The following is an 18,860-nucleotide window of genomic DNA, read 5'->3' on the forward strand; positions in this document are numbered from 1 at the left end:
TATAGGTTGCCAGCAGGTGCAGTCCAGATGAAAGGAGAATCTTCCTACCTCACAGATCTGGATTAAAAGTGGGTCTTCCCACATCAGATGATTTAATTAAGAAAAAAATTCCCCACAAATGTGTCCATTCATTTGGGTTTTAGTTAATTTCATATTTAATCAAGTTGACAATCAAGAATAGGTGTCACACATTGCTAAGGATAGAGAAACATGTCAGGAGTATAATTTTTTTTTAATAATTTTTTTTTATTAAGAAAAGAAGAAAAAAAACATAAACAAAAAACAAGTTTCCACCTCCTCCCAGTCTCCCATTTCCCTCCCCCTCCTCCCACCCTTCTCCCCCTCCTCCCACCCTTCTACCCATCCCCCCACTCCTCTCCCCCTCCCTCTCCAGTCCACAGAGCAGTCCAGGTTCCCTGCCCTGTGGTAAGTCCTAGGTCCTCCCCACTCCGTCCATATCTAGGAAGGTGAACATCCAAACTGGCTAGGCTTCCACAAAGCCAGCACATTAAGTAGGATCAAAACCCCGTGCCATTGTCCTTGGCGTCTCATCAGCCCTCATTGTTCGCCATGTTCAGAGAGTCCGGTTTTATCCCATGATTTTTCGGTCACAGTCCAGCTGGCCTTGGTGAGCTCCCAGTAGATCAGCTCCACTGTCTCAGTGGGTGGGTGCACGCCTCGTGGTCCCGACTTCTTTGCTCATGTTCTCCCTCCTTCTGCTCCTCATTGGGACCTTGGGAGCTCAGTCCAGTGCTCCAGTGTGGGTCTCTGTCTCTGTCTCCATCCATCACCAGATGAAGGTTCTATGATGATATGCAAGATATTCGTCAGTATTGCTCTCGGATAGGGTCATTTCAGGTTCCCAATCCTCAGCTACCCAAGGAACTAACTGGGAACCTCATGTTGGGCACTTGGGAGCCCCTCTAGGGTCAAATCTCTTGCTCACCCTAAAGTGGTTCCCTTAACTAAGAATTGTGGTTCCGTGCTCCCCTATCCACCTTTCCTTTATCCCAATTCTCCTGATTCCCCAAGTCCCCCCTCCTTCCCTTCTACCTTTTCTCTCCCCATCTCCCCTTACCCCCATCCCACCCCACCCCCAAGATCCTAATTTTCTCCCCGGCAATTGGGTCTACTTCCCTTAGCCAAGAGGATAACTATATGTTTTTCCTTGGGTTCACCTTCTTACTTAGCTTCTTTAGGTTCACCTATTGTAGACTCCGTGGCCCTAATTTATGGCTAGAAACCAATTATGAGCGAGTACATCCCATGTTCAACTTTTTGGGTCTGGGACACCTCACTCAGGATAGTGTTTTCTATTTCCATCCATTTGCCTGCAAAATTCGAGAAGTCATTGTTTTTTACCGCAGCGTAGTACTCTAGCGTGTATATATTCCATACTTTCTTCATCCATTCTTCCATTGAAGGGCATCTAGGTTGTTTCCAGGTTCTGGCTATTACAAATAATACTGCTATGAACATAGTTGAACAAATGCTTTTGTCATATGATAGAGCATCTCTTGGGTATATTCCCAGGAGTGGTATTGCTGGGTCCAGGGGTAAGTTGATCCCGAATTTCCTGAGAAACCGAAACACTGACTTCCACAGTGGTTGCACAAGATGGCATTCCCACCAGCAATGGATGAGGGTACCCGTTCCTCCACAGCCTCTCCAGCAAAGGTTATCCTTGGTGTTTTTGACTTTAGCCATTCTGACAGGTGTAAGATGATATCTCAAAGTTGTTTTGATTTGCATTTCCCTGATTGCTAAGGAAGTTGAGCACGACTTTAAGTGTCTTTTGGCCATTTGAACTTCCTCTGCTGAGAATTCTCTGTTCAGTTCAGTGCCCCATTTTTTAATTGGGTTAATTAGCATTTTAAAGTCTAGTTTCTTGAGTTCTTTATATATTTTGGAGATCAGACCTTTGTCTGTTGTGGGGTTGGTGAAGATCTTCTCCCAATCAGTAGGTTGCCTTTGTGTCTTATTGACTATGTCCTTTGCTTTACAGAAGCTTCTCAGTTTAAGTAGGTCCCATTTATTCAATGTTGCCCTTAGTGTCTGTGCTTCTGGGGTTATACATAGGAAGCGATCTCCTGTGCCCAGCTCCTGTAGGGTACTTCCCACAATTTATACATTTGGCAACAGAAAACCAGGAGAAGACCTGCTTTATCTGAAGAGCTAATCATATCACCTTATTTCTCCAAGTCCCTTCCAACTCTACACTCTTCTATTTTGTTAATTTTTCTTCATTTGGACATTCGCTTTATGTATTATGCATTCAATACTTATTCTTCCAACCATTCTACTGACGATTGGAATTGACTTTTTAGCTATTCACCACCATACACCTTGTTTCTGCCGAGATCTCAAGATGTCCAGCACATAGTAGGTGCACAGAGAGTTATGAAAAGGCTTTAATTGAGCAAGTAAGTAATTCAGTGAAAATGTGATTTGTTCCTCAACACTCACTAAAAGAACCTATTCTTGTAGATCTGTTTTCTAGAAATTAATCACAAATGTGCCTCTGAGATGAGGGAAAGAAACTATACTGCAGCTGTAACCCTTGAGAGCTTTTTTACATTCCATCAGTAACATAACCCATGACCAGGTAAATACTCATCTTCTTTATTTTCCCCAACAAAGAGAATCAATTACAAACTTGTCTCTTAATCCCTTAAGTACGATGTGAAGTCCATTAAAGACCCAGAAGTTAGTAACTCTGGGATGGAGAGTAATGTTTATACTATTAAATGAATAATGGCTCCATATTGTCTGGAAGAGGAAAATTATTGTGGGTTGCCTTTTGGTTTCTTTGTTAGTTGTTTTTGAATCATTTAGCGGGGCAGGAGGATGCTCTGCTTGATGTGAATACTAATGTTGAACAAGGCTACTAAGGATCAACAGGCTTTCATAAAACTTAGAAATCATTTCTGCATGCACTTGAAGGTTTTGCTTTCTGCAGAGTTTTGAAAGTCTTGTAGAGTTGCATTAATCTGTACATAGTGGATTTAAATGGACATCTATTTCCCAATCAATAAAACACCAAGGAAAGGAGCCAATCCAGTCAAACCTTGCCTAAAGATCTAAGGTATGGAGAAGAACTTCTTTTCTTCTGAATATATTTTTAATTTGAATTAGAACATAATAATTATTCACAAGTTTATAAGAATCACACTGGGACAATCGGCATGTCTATCATCTTACACACATACCTTTTTTGTGTATTTGAAACAATCAAAATTCTCTCTTTTAGCTATTTTGAACTATTCAGCTAATTATTAGTAACTTTCATAATCTTACTCTATTATCTCAATCCATTTAAAATCTTTATCCACACCCCCAACATTTTCCCTGACTCTATTACTCTATTATTTATTTGTTTGTAATTAGTTTTTTAGCACTTACACATAAGTGAAAACCTGCAATATTTCTCATTCTGAAACTGAAATTTTACCTAAAAATAAGGTTTTCCAGTTTCATCCATGCTGCTGCAAAAGATGTCCTATCTATGACTGAATACTATCATTCATGTTCTTATTTATCTGTTGATGAACATGCTGCTGAATTTTGTATATCATTAGATTGCAATTCTCTTATTATATCATATGTGTACATTGGAATAGATGGCTCCTGACAATATTACTGCCATCTTTTGTTTATCATATTTTTAATTGATAGCTAAAATGATGTCCTTAAAGTTCTTATTATCTTTCATAAATTACTTGAATTTAACAAATGTATCAAACACATATTTGGTGCAAGGCACTAAGATAAATACTGCAGATACAGCAATGAATAAATTAGTTTCATTGTTCATCACCCCTGGGGCTTACAGGGAAGACACAGCAAACTGTCAATCATTTAGTGTGAGAAAAGAGATCATTTCTGTATAACAAAAACAAGGTGCTCTTACACAGCATCAGGTGGTGCCCTCATGCTCATTTTATTTGGGGAGTTGGAAAAGTGTGGTGGTTTCAATGATAATGATCTCCAGAATATTTTATGTGTGAATACTTGGTTGCTTGTTGGTAGAACTGTTTGGGAAGGATTAGGGGGCATGGCATTGGTGGAGCAGTATGTCACAGAGGGTGGACTTTGAGATGTCAAAAGACTCACACTATGCCCAGTGTCTCTTGTTCTCTGACTAGTGATTGTGTCTCAAGATGTGGACTCTCAGCTATTGCTCTAGCACCATGCCTGCCTACCTGCTGTCATGTTCTCTGCCATGGTTACTGTAGACTCTAACCCTCTGAAACTGTAAGATCTGAATAAACTAGCCTGGTCCATAAGTTGCCTTGGTCATGTTGTCTTATTATATCAATATAACCAACCTGTTAGATATATTGAAGAATGAACAGTGTGAAGTAAAAAGACAAAGTGTGACAATGTAAGAGACAGTATTGATGTCAAATTGCAGAAGCAACTGAATGAGTCTCCAAGTTCCTGATCTGAAGAGATGGTAACATTACTGTTAATGGGTTGAGATAGGGCCAGATCAGACTGAATCAGATTGGCCATAGTCATATAGTTTTTTAAAGATTTGTAGCAATGGTATTGAATGAAAACAGAATTCATAGTTAACCAGAGATTTTAATGAACTTTTCCCTTTATCAATCTTTTACTCCCTGGCATTTCTCTAAGGGTCTAGGTTTGTTCAATTCTTGGGGAGATCTCAACTGCTCCCTTTATTCAAAACTTTTCAGCAAGCAAGCAGACACATGTTTCTTCTCACATCCCACATTTTGATTATTAGATAGAGATCTTTTATTCTACCTCATGGACGGCATTGCTGTTTCCACCTAAACAAAGCAAAGGTGATTTTTAAGCTCTGCTGGAATGGGGCCCTTGAAACATCATTTAGCCCAGAGAATGTACATTTTAAGAAACATCTGCTCATCCTTAAGACATCATGGGAGATCAGAAAGTTGCTAGAGAGGTAGAGGCACTTTCAAGGAGTGACTTTTGTGTTTTCCCCACAGTGAGGTCCCTGTATAAAATGCTCATTACCTGAATTCTCTTCATCAATCCTAATGTTCTTAAGTCTCCTACTCCTATCTGGAGTTGTTTGCCTTGACCAAGACTGAGTCTATTTCTGTCCCTCAGGACTCCCAATCACATGGATGAACAATCTGATCTTTACCTGCTGCAGTGAAATTGCCACCTCCCTTACCCTGGGCACTGTCATAGCCCTCACCTGGGCATACCCTCATAGCCATGTACCTAGTGTGCACGAGCAGCTTTGCCATTCACACGGTATGGTGATCTCCCACTGTGCCTCTTTCAGTGGAATGTCTAAGTTGTTTTTTTTTCCCAAATGCTGCTGTTTAGCCACTTCCTCCCCATCTCATACACAATTTGACTTTTGAACCCAAGCATGGGACCTTCCATTTATCCCCATTAGGTTTTCTCTTGTTAGATTGGCGCTATTGTTCCAGCCTGTCGAAATCATTTTAGAGTTTGGCTGTGTTGGCTGTCTCTCTCTCTTTGCTGTATATCATCTGTTAATTTGATCAGCATGCTTTCCATGTTTTCATCTCGGTCATCGATAGAAAGGATGGGTAGCACAGAGGCAAGGACACGGCCCTCTAGGTCACTGGAAATTGCTCTCGAGGCTGCCGGTGATCAATCAATCAGCATTCATTGAGTTCTGTCACTCATCCAGGTTGCAGAACACCGAGACATATCATCACCCAGTCACATGCTTCATCAAGTCCATGGTAACATCAGGGAATATTTTGTCAAATATCTTGCTGATAGATAGATATACTATGCCATGAGGAGTTTCTCAGTGTGAAAAATCAAAGACTACTTCATTGAACTTTGCTAAACGTAGCGTATGTAGAATAGTGTTTGCGTGAGAGCAAAGTAACAGATATAAGGTTCTTATTACACTAAAACGTGAACTCCTAAAAGCTAGGAACCTTTTCTGAAGGTAGCCATAGTAGCTTAATGATAGTAGTCACTTAAATATTTATTAAATGCCTTCATTAAACATAGGGTTGCACTGTACCTAACTAGGCATGAGGCAAACTTAAAAATAAGAAATAATTCTATGCTTAATCTCAACCACCTATATTATTAATTAGCAAGCACTTACACCAAATTAGGCCCACAGTCTGCTTTTATAAATAAACTTTACTGCATCCCCTCCACGTCTATTGGTTTGATGGTGTCTATAGCTACTCACTTGTGACCAGAGCATCAGTGAGTGACCGTGACACAAAGTGAATGATGCTGAACCTCAGACTATTTGCTAGACAGCTTTATAACAGAGAAAGATCACCAGCAGCTAACTAACGTAGACAATAAACTCCAAACTCGTGACATGTGAGAATTTTCATAATCTTTTTCTTTATCATCTTAGTGATCAGTGTTGATACTCTTTTTTTAAAAAAAGGCATTTCCAAATCTATCCTGTAGATTTGCCCTTGCCCTTTTTTTTTTGGTTTCACCCAGAATACCCCATTTTCCTGGGCAGGGCTTTCAAAACTGAACACATACCCCAAAGAACCATCTGATCTATATGTATGTATATATACATAACAAAATTTATGTAGAAAATTTTTACTGAAAGTCTGCCATAGGCTGAGAACTATATTAGTAACTTTATAAGAGTCTTCACAACAAGTTTACAAGATAATTGTTTTATCTTCTTTTTTTTTTCTGAAGAAACCAGGGAACTTAACAATTTATCCAACAGTTCATAGCAAATAGAGGATTTTCCTGTAGTTTGAGCTAAGATTTAGCAGAACCCGCATATAATTTGGTTTGCTTTGAGCTCATCAAATGGTCAAAAATAAGTCATTGTAAAAGGGAGGAAATGGGATATGTCCAATTTTATAGAAATCTTGATTTGGGGCTTAAAATACAATCAAATTAATTTTTTAATCTTCTACTGATGTTTAAGTCAGCCAAAGGCAATTTTATTTTGAAAAGCCATTAACTAGCATGATTTTAAACAATAAAATCAATTCAGAAACTGTTCATTCAGTTAAAAATCTGAGACGGCCATATTAATGTAATTGTATTTGAACTAACCGAAGGATAATACCCTTTGGAGCCAATCTTAAATCACACTGTGCTCTTCACTTGGGCAACTCCCATTCCATCTGCCAAGGCACAGATGGGCCGGTCTGTGCATTTGGGCTCTTCTTTACATATTGAATGTGATAGCAACAACCAGAGGCTAGTGTGTCTCTAGCTCAGCTCTTCCTCCCTTCCTCTCTGGGCAGCAAGGAAGGAACTGACATCATCCAATCACTATGTCTACTCATGCTCCTCTACTTGAAACCACTTTTCAAGTCCAGCCTGGCTCTCTCCCTCCATTAATAATTGGATTTGAGTTTTCCCTTAAGATCATATTTCATCAGTGGCTGGTGCCTCTTTTCTGCTGATTATGCCACAATGATCTGCTTTGGCAAGTTTCCAGACCATCATTTATCACCTTGGGGCTACATCGTGGACAGGCTTCTCTCTCTATCCCTGGTCCTTCCATATGCCCCCTCCACCCACCACATAAGCTCCAATATCAACCCCTTGGCCAGATTTAATTTCTCATCCATATCCTTTCAAGCATACATACAAACAAAAATAACATGTTCCTGGAAAAAGCTGCATTTCTCAAGGCCAAACCTAGCATAGCTCTTACCATCAGGAAGGATCTTCTGAGGCTCAGAGATGTCCCTTGATGAAACTCAGGGACACAGTAAGACAGATGTACACAAAGAGGAAAAAAACAACTCAGTGAAAACATATACAGGATCTTCCAGCATTTTGTTAAATAAACACCATAGGGTAATTCTGTGTTTATGGAAGAAAAAGAAAGAAAGAAAACAGTCTTTAAAGAAGATAGGCCATCAGAGAAATTTAATTACTCCCACAGGTCTCTTTTATAAAGAGAAAATGCTCACATGACAACTTGGGCGGCATGTGTTTTACGGTGCTGCCTCTCTTCCTTCCAGGAAGGTGCTAATAGACGCAGGTTGTGTAGGGAGGCAGTTGCACTTTCCAAACAGAGCCCATCCCCCACTCCAACCAGCTCTCACACCCTGGTTGGAAGTACTCCGCCTCAAGTTCATGTGCTTAGTAGGCATTGGAAAGAAATGCCCAGGAGACCAGCTGCTATGGGGAACTAATGCTGCCACGGACCTGGAGGTTTTCTAAAAATTTTTAGGAAACTATTGTGAAGGCTTCACAGACAGAGGAATTTAAAACTTACATCTTTCTTTTTCCAGCATGGCAATGTTGTTTGAAGATGACGACTAAAGTAAGGTTAAGAAATTTCAGAATTTTTTCTGTCATAGGAAACATCCAGAAGAGTATCTGCAGATTCTCAGAGACTCTTGAGCTAAAGGCCAGGAGAAGGCCATGGCTTTTGCATCCACAAATCCTTCTGTTTGTCTTTGCTGGTGCCTACCTCCCACTGAGAGTCCACAGAAAAGACTGCATAAGACCTTAAAGTTCCATAGAGCCTGATTGGGTCAAAACACCAAGAAATACATCTATTCCACAATGCATTTGCCCTAGACCTCTGTTTTGGCTCAGAGGCCTGTGCTATCTGAGAGCAAGTACCATGTGTCCTTTAATCCCCAATACACAGAAGTACAGAATGTAGTCAAAATGAACTGTTGTTGACTAGAGCCTTATGCTCTATCTACCCAAAGGTAAAGGATTATGCTCAATGTGGTTGAGAAGTCAAGAAATAGATCCTCTTTTGGAACAGTCCCAATTGACAGTATATTTCTTTGAGAGCATACATTGATAGAATTAGAAAGCTAAGATTTTCCTGTTGGGCTGGTAGCTTCATCCTTCTGGAACATAGTCTCCATGATAGAACGATGGCAGAAAGGGAATGATGAATTTTGGGAGGCTCAGCTACGCTCTTATTCCAGTAGCCGGTCAGTCAGTCCTCACAGTAGCTGATGACTGCCTAGAACTGCAGTAGCCACTAGTGACTACAGATCCCTGGACAAAATTCTTGATGCTCTTCCCCCATGTCTGAGCTCAAGTAAAGTCAATCATTGACTGACAATTCTATTCACCTTCTGGTTCCTCTTCCCCTTTCCTATCTCCCCGCATACATTTTAAGTGACCCTCTACATCAAATATATAGCAGAGGTAAATTGTGATTTTCCTTAAACGCAAGACAGATCATATAATTTCTTTTCATAAAATACTCCAAAATGTTCTTATTGCTAGAAAATCAAGTCCAAGAAGTTCTTCAACCCCAATTCATCTCAAGGGCTCAATAATCTAGCTATTTGGTTTGAAATTTTTAAAAAGAGATGATACACTGACTAGTTTAATTATTATGAACTATTGGGGGGTTAATTAAAATTTTAATTTTGAAATACTTTAAGTTCACCTGTAGTTTTAAAAAAGTAATACACAGAAACCCCTTATGCCCTATGCCTAGCTTCCCCTATTGAAAGTATTGTAGTAATAAGAGCAGCAGGGCTGCGTCCCCAGCACCCCGGCCGCCTGGCTAGCTTATGCCCTGAAATAACAACACACAAATTGTATTCATTTAAGCACTGCTTGGCCCTTTAGCTCTAGCCCTTACTGGCTAATTCTGATATCCCGATCAACCCATCTCTAATAATCTGTGAGCACCAGTCTTACCGGGAAGATTCTAGCCTACATCCATCCTGGGTCAGAGCTTCATCGCATGTGCCCCCAAGAGCTGAGCTATGGCGTCTCTCTGAGGTGTCTGGAGAGGAGAGCTGTCGAATCTGAGCTCACTTCCTCTTCCTCCCAGCATTCTGTTCTGTTTACTCCTCCCACCTATGTTTTAACCTATGAGGGCCAGCCAAGCAGTTTCTTTATTGCTTAACCAATGAAATCAACAGATTGATATGACACTCCCACATCAAAGTATCACCATGGTAGTAACATAGAAATGGCAAAAATAAGAAATATTTTAACACCACAGAGATCCCTTTTGTAACCAACTCCCCTTCTTGTTTCCCTCTCATAATGCTTGTTCATGGCTGCAGTAACCGTGGATTTGGTCTCTGTTTCTATAATCCTATCATTTTCAAAATAAGCAAAGTGATCATAGGATTCAACCTTTCAGGACTTTGTTTCTCACTAAGCACAAGTCCCTAAGGGATGCATCCAAGTTGTCTGAGGTAGTAAGAGAATGCTCACTTTCATTTATGAGATATAGTCTATGAGATTCATGAGCCACATTTAGTCAATCACTTGGTGAAAGATATCTGAATTATTTCCGCATTTTGGCCATAACAAATTAAATGGCTAAGCACTTCCCTCCACAGGCATAAACAGAAGGTTTGATTTCTTGAGGACAGGAGCCCCTGAGTGCACTTTCTGGGCCAGATGGTAGCTGCATGATCAAGTTTTTAAGAAACAACCAAACTGAGAGAGTATCCCACTTTATACTGCAACAAGCTATATATGAGTCATCAAGTTTCTCCACATCATTGCCGGCTTTCGTGTTGTCATAGCTATTTTTAAATAGATTTTAACTATTTTAACATGTGTAGGAGTGTCTCATTTATATTTTAGTTTGTACTTCCCTAGTGGCTAAAGTTGGTAGCCATCTTTTTAATTATTATGATTGAAAATAGATCCTTCTTTCATATAGTTCATCCTGACCACAGTTTCCCCTCCCTCCACTTCTTCCCAAACCCTCCATCCCCTCTTTCCCCCAGATCCATTCCTTTTCCATTTCATCTTCAGAAAAGAGTATGCCTCAAAAAGATAACCACTAAATAGGGCAAAGCAGAATACAGTAAGACAAGACAAAAGCTCTCCTGCCAAGGATGGACAAATAAACCCAATAGGAGGCAAAAGAGAGAAACACCTGCTCCCACTTTTAGGAGTCTCACAGAAACACCAAACTAAGAGCTGTAACATATACTCGGGGAACTGGTGTAGACTCGTACAGAAACCAAGCAGCTGTTTCAGTCTCTGTGAGTCCCCATGAGCCTTGGATATCTTTCCACGTGCTTATCCATTACATCTCTGTGTTCTTGTCTCTTTTGTGCACATTGTATTGTGTTATTTGTTTCTATTATATCACTGTTGAGTTTGAGAATTATTTATACAATCTACATATTGGTCCTATACATTGGTTGGACAGGCGGCTTGTAAATGTTTCTTCAGAGTTTGTAGGGTTTTTTTTTTATCATATTAAGAGGATCATTTAAATAACATTTTTTTTATTTTAGAAAAAATATCAACATGTTCTCTCATATATTCTAGTTCTGTGCCAAATCTAAGAGTCTAAAGTCATTAGAGCCCAATGATTTTAATGTTTTTTTTTTATTTTTATAATAGAGTGTTATAAGATATATTTAAATCTGTGATTCACTTTTACATCCAATTTCCTAGCACCATTTGTTGGGAATGTTTGACAAGCACTTTTATATTGAAAATAAATTGTAAATGAGAGCTTCATGACTAAGACTTCAAGATATCCTACCTCCTTTTCTTGGTGTTGACCCCCTAAAAGGTTCCCAATGGTTCCTACTACTCATCTACTCCAAGAAGATAACTGCATCCACAGTGACTAGACATCATCCAACAAATGTCCTCAGGGTCAACTAGGATCATCTATGTCCTCTTACTTTTTCTCTTCAATGACCCCAATCCCCCCAAAACAAATAAACACCACTCTTCCTTTGGTATGACAGCTCATTTAAAAAAAATGAGATTTCTCATGTAAAGTTTCCGTATTTCCTTGAGCATGGCTCCACAACTTCACATAACTTAAGACTATGTTCTGTGTCCCTTTTAGCACATCATTCTATGGCAGCATTATTGAAGAAGTCGTGGTGCTTATTTGTGTGCTAATGAAAGAGCCTGCAGGAAGCCCTGCATGTTCTTTGTTTTTTCCTCTACATCTAAGCCACAGTTCAGGCCACTCTCAAGACGAACATTTAAAATAACTTAGATTTATATGAGTTTGAGGCAACATCTTCACACTTGAACAAAAGAGCCAGTCCTTCCCTGACAACTCATTAAGAGAAAATGTTTGAAGATAACACAGAGTCATCATGGGTATTCAGAAACATGAGCAACTATGAAGTTTTTGGCTTAGGTTCCTATATAATTCAGTCCTTTAGGCTGTGCCTCAAAACGGTGGTTTGCAAGGTCTCTTCTTAATTAGGCTATGATCATCTCTGGTTTAATTTCACTAATCCCTGGATATGTCAACATGTAGAGCCAAGAGTGCTTTATATCCATGGGTCCATTTTAATAGGCCCTGATATTTCTGTCCCTGTCCATTTTTATACAGTGTTGCTGCCATCAGTGAATTTGATCATATTCTCCCTGAGGCACTTTAAGCAAATTGAACACTTTTTTTAAATAACAAAAAGCTGACGAATAAAATGCTTAAAAAGTAGGCTATGCTGATTCTGAGAATATCTCCAAAAGGAATGTGTAAAGCAGAAGGGTCTCTTTGAGACGTGAGTGTGTGTGTGTGTGTGTGTGTGTGTGTGTTTATGCTTCCTAAATGTTTCTTTATAATACCTGTATCAAAAAGTACTAGAATTATATCTTTTCCATATCATATTGTTTTTTTACATAAGCACATACAACGCACTCTTGGTCCCACCCCATAAAGTAGGAAGCGTTTATTAAATTCTTCCCCTCAAGAAAAGCATTATCCTTGAGACTCCAGCCAGCTTTGGGTCTTGCACAGTGTGGCTCTCCTGCATAAACTGTTCTAGAATATGAGCAAGATGCAAGCCTGAAGGATGTAGGCCAGCCCATTTGAACAGAATAGTGTGATTTTAATATTTTTGAAATGTTTTGCTAAGTTCTTCCCTCTGACAGAGGAGGTAAGCCTTTAATTCTGCAGGGAGACCAGGACATGCAGGCATGTGCTCATCATAACCTGAAATATTAACATTTTTTATTCATTAAAAAACAGAGGTTTTTTTTCTCAAATTATCGAAATCTATCCTTATTTCTTAGTTATGGGAGACTTTGTCACAGGTGCTAAGGGAATGGAGAAGGGAGCTATTACTTTAAGCTTGTCTGTCTTCATAAGTTTTCAACCTACTAAGACTGTGCCTTCGTCAGCACTCACTCCACCCCAGATATCTTCTGGGTCACTCTTACAAGTTGCTTTTTTTCCTTTTCTTTGTATAATAATTATCTAGTGTCAACAAAACCTTTTGGAACCCTTCTTGCAAGGCATTAGCAAAACTCTTATTGTTATTTCTCATTCCAATGGGACTTTCAACGTTATCCCAATGCTACAATAATACCTTCCCGATTAGAGACTACCTTAGTTTCTCATCGGAAAATATACATTTAAGATATATGGTTTTAATTACATTGACTATCTAGCCAAATTAATTGAGTTTGCTGGTTGTGTTATACATCGCTGGAAGTTAAGCACCTCTGTTTCTGAGTGACCTTAAGCTTTCCCCAGGATCTGAGAGAGAGTTCTACAGAATTTGGCCATTGTGACATCACCCCATCATCTATCCAGATGGTAAGATCTGGTTTTAGAGATTCCATCTTAAATTACACTTTCTGCAAATTAGTGAAAAATCTATCACACTCACACTCACTGGGTTTTCAATGTAGGCCTCTCAGAAAATGATCTTGCAAAGACAATAAGAGCCATCATCGGGAGTTCATATTAACACTTAAAAATTAAGATATATATCTACCAGTGACAATTATTTAACTAATATACAAATTAAATCATGCTGCCATCAGTGGAGAGCTATTTTTATTTGTAAAATGCTATGGCCACTTATTCTTTGCACTACCACTTTTTACTTCCTCTTTCCACACTGAAAAGGGGCAACTTGGTTTCTGAGTTACCAAAACTTGAAAGAAAGAATAAAAAATGAGTCCTAGAATCAATAAATCAGTTCATTACACATTGCACCTTCAATAATATTGCAGAGATGAATATGAAAAGCCACAGAACCAGTTGATTGTGCCCGAAAATTAAGCACCAGGATGCACTGACAAATAACCTTGTAAAATTCTCACAATTTTGTTTATATGGTGGAAGAAAACACCCAAGAGAAATATCTACCACTATTATATTCTATGATCCACCCTCTGCTCTAACATCCACTTCTGGTTTTTTGGCGGGTGGGGTACTATTAAGTTTGTTGTGTTTCAAGAGGAGTTTTAAGCAAACCATGAATATCAGATAGTAGGTTGATAACAAAACTATACTAAATATGATTTTGTAAGGAGTATGTCACTCTTAAGCTGTCATTACTTACTACTTCTCTCAGATTCTCCTTACACCAACATATGATAGATTTAAAACGTGTAGGGCCACATGCGCCAGGCTAATAAGTGCTCAAAAAACAGTATGTGATGGTAACAAGCAGTTCCCTCTCACATATTCCTAGTGTTTTTCTTGTGTGTGGGCTTGTGTATGTGTGCGTGTATGTTCACACTTGCACATATGTGTATGCAGGCATATGTAACCCTGCCTCAAAAAAAAAAAAAAAAACTGAAAGGCTGATGCCAGGTATCCTCCTCAATTGCTTTTCATCTATACACTGAAATAGGGTCTCTCATTGAACATGGAACTCACCATTTCCTTTAACCTGGCTGTCCCCAGAAGTGTCCTGTTCTCATACTAGTCCATAATTTTACTCCAGAGATAAGTCACCATTATCACATAAACATTTATCTTTGTTTTTGTCATCAATTTTGACTCGAGGTGAGCTGATTTCAGTCATGGTTTCTCTCTGATATATATTATTCTCCAATTTCAGAGTGGTATTTGACTCAATGATCTTTGTTCTCCAACAGAGCAAGGAAGTGGTTGGGTTTTTTTTGTTTTGTTTTGTTTTGTTTTGATTTTTTGTTTTTTGTTTTTTTGTTTTGTTTTTTTTTTTTGGAATGTTGATTTCTAGGCTTTCATCATGTCAAAGACAAATCTACAAACCACTTCAGCTTGTGTTCTGAAATTGTTCCATCCAGATTTCTCAGGAATGACTTGAAACCAAAGGTTTCCGACTTTTAGCTATGCATTGTAACTACCTGAGCCTTTAGATCTACTGATGGCAAGGCTCCAACTCAGAGAGGCTCCAATAATTAATGTAAGACTAAGTTGCACAGATCAAGGTAATAGATATTTGCCAAATCACAGTGATTTTCCTCATTTTCAAAATTTGATCACATCCTTGCTGGTAGATGGTGAATTATTACCTAGGGGAAATTCTTGGGAAGAAAATCAGATTGATCACAGAACTAAGAGACAACCTGTCAGCTTCTCATCAGCTGGGACATAGAAAGTTTGGAGCTAACCAATGTTTTAGTCACTTGGGTTTTTCACACCAACTACTTTGGAAGAGGTTGCTTATCAAAAACATGTTTTTGTTTTCCATTCCTTGAGACTGATGTGTTGTAATAGGAGCAGCGGGCTGCTTCCAGCCACCTGGCTAGCAAGCGGGCGGTTCCCTGCCGCCCCAGCTCCAGGCTGCCAGCTAGCTGTATACCCAAAATAATTACATGGAAACTGTATTCTTTTAAACACTGCCTGGCCCATTAGTTCCAGCCTCTTATTAGCTAGCTCTTACATATTGACCTAACCCATTTCTAATAATCTGTGTAGCCCATGATCTGGCTTACCAGGAATGATCTTAACCTGTGTCTGCCTGGAGTGGGAGAATCATGGCAACTCACTGACTCAGCTTCTTTCTCCCAGCATTCTGTTCTGTTTACTCCACCTACCTAATTTTCTGTCCTATTAAAGGGCCAGGGCAGTCTCTTTATTTAACCAATGAAATTAACACAAACAGAAGACTCTCCCCCATCACTGATGTAAGTGATGAGCCTTGGTATGATTGTGTTCTAGTTCTAGTGAGTAACCTCTTGTGCATTGTGAGGGAACTTCTCATGATATTCTTCCATAATGGAAAGCTATGCATGATGCCTAGTCCCCTGGCTTCCTCTTGCAAGCATAGTTATCCCATGTGACGACTGCATCCTTATGACATAATTACCTCCCAAAAGCTTCATCTCCAAATACCAGCACAGGGAAAATAAAATTTAAATACATGAATTTGGGAATATATAATACATATATTCCAAGATGAAATATTTTATAATATATATGTTCCCAAATTCACAAATACACATATATTTTGAGATATATAATAATTTATAAAAAAATTGTAGCAAAATTAACCATAAACTTGAATGAAAATAATTGTCCCTCAACAATTTTGTAAGAACACAAGGTTTCTACAATACTTCATCCATAATGCTCAGGAAGCCATTAAAAATTATTAGACATTTGAGAAACAGGAAAACACAAAGTAAAAAGATGCACCTTTTTATTTCTTTGAAATTTTAGGGTCCAGTTTATTAAGTTCAATGATGAAGCTATCAGAATAAATTCTGAAAATACGTTTTTAATGAGATAAAGAAGAAAGGAAAATGAAAACAATGTAAGTTCAGATGCTGAGAGCATCTAGCATCACTTGAGTCGGGGGAGTCCTTCACCATGTCAAGCCTCTGCCTTAGTCAGTGGGATGTACTCTGAATAGTGCTGTTCCTGTCTTCAATTCCAAGTCATCCATGTCCCACTTCCACACGGTGTACAGCACGCTTCCAGAATTGGACCGCAAATATGTGAGAATTATGATTTGTTTCAATATAAATTTGTACAATGTAATCCAAGTTTTGCTGCTTATTCTTTCATCCACTTATTTTCAGTTTTCATAAGTTTTGCATTGGACTTGACCTTTTAACTTAAATTCTCCAATTTTAGTGGAATACCATAGAATGGTTATTTCTGCTTCCTTCTTTTGTTTTTTTTCTTCTAGTTATTTGATCTATTATTTCATTGAACATTTCATTCCCAGCTGTCACATCTACATGCTAATGTGGACAAGGGAAAACTCAAGAGATTTCAACCCCACATAAAGAGCTACAGGTTTTTAAGAAATACTGATAACAGAAGAAATAGTCTTTCCCGTGTGTCTGTGTGTGTGCATGTATGTGTGTTTATGACAACCATTAAAGAAAGGGGTAATGAATTTTAAGGAGAGTGGGATGCAGAGTACAGGGGAGGGTTTGGAAGATGAAAAAAGAAGAAGAATGATACAACCATATTATAATCTCCAACAAGCAAAACAGGAAAATTTTAGCATTGTAGGCTAAAGAAAAATGTAGATATGATGTTGTTCTTAGTGACAGTTGGGATATATTTTCTGATAATACTTAGTAGCTCTTTGTCCATTAAAATCCTCCTGAAGGAGATTGAGATATCTGGAGAGCCCAGTTTTCTTTTGGAAGACTAATTATACACAATCAAGCAGAGAAGGAGTCAGGATAGCTGACCCCCCCATGTCCTCTAGTTCATTGAACTCATTGTCATAACTTTCATCCTGGCCCTCATGAATTTGACTGAATTACTATGATACCCAAGGAGAATATTGTAGTCTACATTACATGTGTGTTGACTGCCTCTAATTTCATCTTAATCTTGAAGTAATCTATATGTGGCAATAGCAAAGAAGGCATTTGAAACAATTATTGTAAGTAATCCCAGGAGTTACAGAAAATGTGTCAATGATAAATAAGTTTATGGGAATAATAAAAGAATAATCACATAGAAATTTTCATTACATTTGTGTGTGGGTGTGTGTGTACTTGCTTACATATTGTGAAGGTTAGAGATCACCTCATGAGAGCCTGTTCTTTCTTTCCACTATGTGGAAATGGAATATAGGTCACAAGTTTTGGTGTCAAGCTACCTTTACCACTGAGCCAGCTTGCCATTTCAGGAATTTTAAGTTGCAAGGTAAAGCTCCAAAAACAACAGTTTCATTTGGAAGGATAAATAATAATTTAATATTAAGGACTAGGAATGAGGTTTAGTGATAGAATATTTGCCTATAATGTACAAGGCCCCAAATTAATCCCCAATGCTACAAAAAACAAAACTAAGAAAACATAGTATTTTCTAACGTGTGTGCTGTGTGCCTATGTGTGTGAGTTCACACCACACACACACATGCACACACACACACATACAGACCACACCATGACACACAAGCACATACATACAAATAAATAAATAAATAAATAAATAAATAAATAAATAAAATTTGGGAGGGGGAGGGAAATGGGAAGCGGTTGCGAGGAGGAGGCAGAAATCCTTAATAAATAAATAAATTTAAAAAAAAAGAAAGAAATTAAGACAATTTTTAATGAAGGTTTGAGAGATGGTTTCATGTTTAAGAGCAGTTCAGAGTCCCAGTACCTATGTATGGTGGCCCACAACAGCCCATAACACCAGCTTCAGAGAATCTAATGCCCTTTTCTGGTTACCCTGAACAGTGTACTCACATATGCAAATACACATACATATACACACAATTAAAACCAAAGTAAGTGTGTTTTTAAAATGTGAAGAAATAGCAACAAAAATATTGTGAAATTGAAGAAAGTATAAAGCCGAAATCTAAGCTCAATGAATCTTAAGCACAAGAAACATGCCTGTGCCAAGAGAATCATAAAGAAATCGCTTAGAATCAATGAAAACTGAGAAAAGAATTCTAAAAGCAGCAACATTAAAAATGTCAAATTAAATACAAAAGAACAAACTAAAAGATAAGACTTTTTGTTAGAATAATGCAAGTGAGAAAATGTGCTATAGTTTGGATGTTCGTGTACCTTTGAAATGTTTCCAAAGCTTAATTCCCAAGAATAAGAGTACAAATTAAAGTTGTTAGGGGGTAATGAGATTAGGAGGGTCTACCACTCAGCAGCAGAATTAGTGTCCTCATAACAGGTGAACAGAGAGCCTGTTTAAGTTTTCTTTTTCTTTTAACAAGTTCAGACATAGAACTTTCCTATTTCCCTTTCCAAAACTTGAGGATGCACACAGAAGACTA

The sequence above is a fragment of the Microtus oregoni genome, unplaced genomic scaffold (genome assembly GCF_018167655.1).
Source record: "Microtus oregoni isolate MIOR12 unplaced genomic scaffold, Mior012 000058F_ref0000040, whole genome shotgun sequence".
Taxonomy (NCBI): domain Eukaryota; kingdom Metazoa; phylum Chordata; class Mammalia; order Rodentia; family Cricetidae; genus Microtus; species Microtus oregoni.